A 6,046-nucleotide genomic window follows, 5' to 3' on the forward strand; every position below is an offset into this window, starting at 1 on the left:
AAAATAAAGTGTTACTGTTTCTTATTTGAGGAAGGATTAAGAGGAAAGACCATAACATAATGAACTAATTCATCACAATACCTGAAAACTCTGACTTAACGTTTTTGAAAAATATTTATTGCATGACAGCGGGCGTCGTCATATTCCGTCTCTTCTGAACCTTATGCAGAAGAGTCGACAGAGTATTCCTGTAAGTGAGAAGGCCAATAAAAGAAGTGGGAGACCTCTGCCGGGAGATTTAGTAACCAGAAAAAACGTACCCCTGGTTTAACGCTGTTTGTTCGTTTTATCACACATGTTTTTAGTGTTAAGCGTAATCATTTTGTCCTACGGTCATGGCGAGTAAGTTCAAAATTATCTGTAGGCCTAACTTATACTAAAAAATTCCATAATAGTAGGTCTATATATCTTTACGTATACTTGTAAGTTATGCACATTTATATAATAAGTTAACTTTGATTGACAAAAAAGTTTAATAATAAAACATTTGCAAGTAAATTGTGGCCTCAGCAAGACCGTTGATAAGATTGTAACATTATTTTCCTTTAAGTTACGTTACGAAACCGGCAAGACTGAGGAAATTCACCTTCTATTCGATTACATTTCACACGGAAGTAGATAGATAATACACGCGATGGTTCGAGTACATGTGGAAGATCTGTTGATACAAATAACCGTTCTTTTTTATGTAATCTGATTACATTTCCTTACAATGTAAATTATCAAATAAAATAAAACAATATTATCTTTTGAATACATTTCCTAAGAGATTAGTGAAAACAATAATACATGCAAGGGAGAAAGGAACGGGAACCGTACATTGGTGGCCATCTAAGCGAAAAGAAAACGATAAACATTATGCTGCCTTTAACCCTTGTGTTATTAACTTGAGCTGGGCATTATTGGTACTTGACGTTGAAAAGGTTAATTCACAATGCAGTAAAGTTGATGTTCACAGATTTCTGTTCCCCGTAGTTTCATTGATATATGATGAATAGTATTAATTTTATTGGCGTTAGAAAAAGCCAAGTAACTTTATAAGAACCACGTAGGCTTCAGCAAAGTCGCTTAGCGCGTGTAATAACGAAATTCTGTTTCTTAATCGTTGGACTTTGTGTGAGAATGGGAATCGGAATTATTATATAGAAAACAAAGTTTGCCTCAGGTACATAATTCATTAGATACTCCCTGGGTATGATGATAAAATAATATATATATATACAGACAGTTGAGTATAAAAATATTTTGAATATGCAAATTAACAAGTTACGCGGCAACTATGGCCGATATATAACTTCAGTGAATAGCATGTTTCAGAACCACATTTTGACATAGTTTGGCGTTACGTACGTAGTGTGATCCAACCGAAAATTGAATAGTTTTTGGAAGAGTATGTACCAGTATTTTCGGACTCAAAATATTCATACACTCGGATCAGATCAGGAATTTAGAATTTCCAGGACAGGGATATCCTTTGTAATTAATGGCATTGAAAAAAAAAAAAGGAATATGGATCAACATGAGGTACCAGGACCATCGAAAAAAGAGACCTGAAACAATTCGAGTCATAGTCATTGTACGCAAAGTGCGGCGTCTTATAACAGTTAAGGATATCGAACACAAAAGTCAGTGGTAAAAGCTGTCCACATGTGCTAGGAACCAGTATGAAACATAACCAAGAAGGACCACCATCTGGAAAAGTGACAGAAGTCACATGTACACAAGATGCTTCCACAACATATTCAGGAAAGGAAGACCAAATGTAGAAAACTCTATGAACGAAGCTTATGTGTACCTTGATAACTGTAACAAGTCTTGTGCCATTTTCTACCGGTAAATAGATGAAAAGTTTTTCAAAAGTGGTACATATTATGTTGTGATAACTTTTTTGAAGAAATCCATGCTTCTTGCTGGATACTGTGCTAAGAGCGAGGTAGGGATCAGGATAGTGGACATATAGGTCAAGGTGGACTCTGCTTACTGTCAGATCATTGTTTGAATAGATTTATGATACAGAAATACTGGTTTTTCCCAATTTTATATATATAGAAGTTTTATAAGGTTATAAGTCATACTTAGTGTCTTTAAGGTTGTGGTATAAGGCTTAGCAACTTAGGTAGGCTTATTGTCTGTAAGGTAAGTGATACATAGATCAGCAATGTAGCCAGGGTGTAAGCTAAGTCTTAAGTGTTCGTAGCAGTTTGACTTATCCAGTTTTAAAAGTTAGAGCAAAACTTGAATATCCTGTAGCCAAGCCAAACATAAGTAAATAACATAACAGGAAATTGTGTGAAACAAAAGAATATTAAAAGAAGTTTTCAAAACGTATATAATTTTTTAAACGTTTATTGTTTTTCATCTACAAAAACTGATACTAATATAACAACGCTTTTCATTCATCTGCGTTTACCAATAGTGTAACTAACTTGAAGATTTGAAAAATTTTGTGTAAAAAGTCAAAAACTGTGAATTTCATGATGTGATGTTACATGAGTAGTTTTTTTCTATTAGTGTAGTTAATTGACACATGCTGTTTTATTGATATCATAAAATATTAAAAATAACCGTAATTTAGTTTAGTAGGCCGGTGTGCTGCCTAATTCTAGTCCTATGACTGTAATATACATGCGTGTAACGTGGACGAAACCGTTCGATGTTCTGAAAGAATAACATGACGTACAACAACTCTAATGGAGCATGTTATTTCTCGTCACATCCTTTGTATACTCAATAAGAGGAAAATTAAATTGGGTGAATTAGTTATTTCAGGATTTTCTTACAGTCCTTGGTAGGGACTCGCCTAGGATGTGATACCAGCATTTCAAGTAATTAGGCTACAAAAAATAAAAACATGCTCGTTAAAAAGAGTCAAACATACGATTAATAATTGACCGTAAGACCGGGCGTGGCGCAGTTGTTAGTGTGCTCGGACTGTGAATTCTAAGTTTTTTAGTTTTTCCTATTTTTAGTTTAGATTTTTAAATGTCTTTTAAGTATATTAAACAATAATTATATGGGTTCGTTATTAAATCAGATAAATTATGGAAACATTAATTATGCAGCGAACTTTGATAAATACAGGAATAGAAATAACACTACCAGTTAATCTCTAAATTTTAAAGTAATCATTATTAATTGATTCAGTTACAATAAATTTTATCGCAGTTGTATCTTTTACGCATATTTACTAAGTACAACTTGTGCTGCGTTAAAAAAAAAGCCAATCTATATAATTAATATATATATATGTGAATATATATATAGGTAAGGCACATCCATATAAAGCTCAAACTGAAGACTGTCTTTGGAATTCTAAAAAATAATTTATTTTTTTTCCGATGAACAGTACTAGTTCTTGTTTTTGTTTGCATAGTAAGGACCTAAATATTTATGTGAAATTTGACCAACAGATTATTCTGAAATATGTTACATACACTGTTTGCAAATGTTCCAGTTATTAAAAGTGTTTTAAATTCATATCGAAGTAGGCTAAATTGCAATACATGTTTTTCTGGATATTTCACATGCTTTTGCTGTGATTTATATTATGTAACACTGTTCATGACACCCCTACCCACCCCTGTAACACAGGCTCACACATCGTTTCTCTTCCCATAACGTTACTTTAATTTTGAATGACCCCCTATGTATAGTATTAGAGTAATATATATATCGTAAAGAGAGATAAAGAAGTGTCTAAATTATATGATATTGTGTGTGATTTATAATTAAAAACACCCTAGAAAATTGCTGAGTAGAGATGTATTTTGTTGCTAAGGTTTTTGTAACTATGGAAACCATTGCTCATATGCATTTGGTAACTATGGAAATCATTTTTGTTGCTTTGGTTTTTGTAACTATGGAAACTGTTAATTTTTTTTCACTTCAGGAATATGAAATGTTTGTTCAGTAGCAGAATTGGAAATAATTAAATAGATAATTTCACTTAATTGAAACTGTGGTTGTTTGAGAATACCTATTGTGAGGACTAAAAATAAGTGACCTTAACATAAGAATATTAAACTGTGTGTAATGAAAAACATAAATATTGTAGAAACCATTGTGTCTCTCCTAATACAGCAGTGTTGTTGATAGCTTAGAACCTGTGAAATATGTAGGCATATAAGTGTGAACAAAAATCATACCAGGCCTTATTTGTTAACAGAAACTATTTAATGACTTTGTACAGAAAAATATATATATTCATTCAACTGATATATCTATACAGAAGTCAAACACACCTACGGCTGATCTACACATTATATAAAACATAAAATTGTGAGACCACATATCATAATGTTTTTTATCGTAAAGAAATAAAAAATAAAGTGCTAATGGCTATAGTAGACCAGCACATTTGTATCCATCATCATCGTTTCAATAAGTAAACTTTGTACAGGTGAGAAAATGGCTGAACTTACCTATTAAGTTTGAAAACTTTAATGGACTGCAACTACCTGTTGAAAGAAAAGGAGGCAACGTTTCGGCTTCTATACAGAGGCCTCTACATTCCTGAAATGACGTTTCCATTTCTTTGAACGGGCAGTTGAAGTCCAGTAGCGTTTTTTTAACCTGTGCCTACTCTGTCTAAAATTCCATTGTTTGTTAGATGGTCAGACCTTTCTAAGTTTGAAGAACATATGCTTACATTTAGTGCGTGTGGAAAAAAGAAATATGCATCTATACGTGTTGATAAGCTACGGTTTTGTATAGTTTTTAACTTTGTAATGTTTTATCAATCTGCTAATCGGTATAAGGTGCGGTAGAAGTGACTCGTTAAATCAAGCTACTACAGTTTCATCTTATCTTGAATATTTATCTTTTGTTTTGGTTTCTGTTGTTAATTTTACCTCATAACCTAATGTTAACAGCAAGCCACTGTTTACACACAGTTTATTTATTAAACTAGTTGAAACAGCGATAATACACTGTTAAACTTGAGGATTTTGTATTATTAGTATTATTGTCACTAGCGCCATCTAGTGCTACATTTAGCTATTAATCACATTGTTTAAAATTTATGTAGTTTTATATTACTTTTATTTATAGATTTTCCACGCATGGTTCAGTTTCGTAAGACATTTTGGAGAAATTTGGGAAAGTTCAATAAATACTTACAGTAGTGTGACTATATTAAAAAGACAAACTTATAAAGAGACAAACGACTTCCCCATTTTTTTATTAGCAATGAATAAGAAGTGAGCAAAATTGTAACCTGTTTTTTTATTTTCTGATTCAAACAATAAAAATATTTATAATTTGAACTTATGAATTTTTTACTGAAAAAGAATCGGTGAATTTCACGTTTAATTCGGTATATGAACGAAGAACAACTTTTATACCAGCGTTGCACCTGTATAAGATGTTATGCCTAATTCATTGCAACATAATCAGTTAGTGCGTGGAGGCGATGTTGGCTGAAATAAACTCTTGCGTCTCGAGCTACATTATTGTTTAACATATCGATATCATTTTATTGGGTAGAAATAATTGTAATATTATTGTACGGTGGTTTACAGGTGAAATTATCTTTCGTATGTAATGCTTGACCCCATTATGATGATGTATTCACTAACAATTAAAAATAATTGGATGTTTTGGGCTACAAAGCCAGTGTCAGTTTTTTGCTCGGGTGTAGCAGTTGGTAGTTGAAATAAAAAAATGGGTCTGGTAACTTTTTTGATTTCTTTCAAACTCAAACCTGATATTAATGAGGAAGGAAGGATACACTATTTTAAAACTAACTTCAATATTGTGGGCAATGAAAAGAATATATAAATTTTTAGAAAAAAGTTACGATGACGAAAAAATAATTAAATTTTCAGATTAATTAAATTATTTCAAACGATTATTATCCAGAAATTTTATTTTAATTTCAATATTGGTTAATTGGTATTTTTTTAGAAACTTAAATAAGATACCCTATGAAATTGTCATGAACGGACCCAACATTTTATTGGCAATCTGCCAGAAACAACAACAACATTGGTGTGCCATCAACTGTTATGGCAACAATAAAAAACTTACATCTGGCTGTGGTAAGTAA

Source organism: Limulus polyphemus, unplaced genomic scaffold (assembly GCF_000517525.1).
Source record: "Limulus polyphemus unplaced genomic scaffold, Limulus_polyphemus-2.1.2 Scaffold2900, whole genome shotgun sequence".
In the NCBI taxonomy this organism is placed as follows: Eukaryota; Metazoa; Arthropoda; class Merostomata; order Xiphosura; family Limulidae; genus Limulus; species Limulus polyphemus.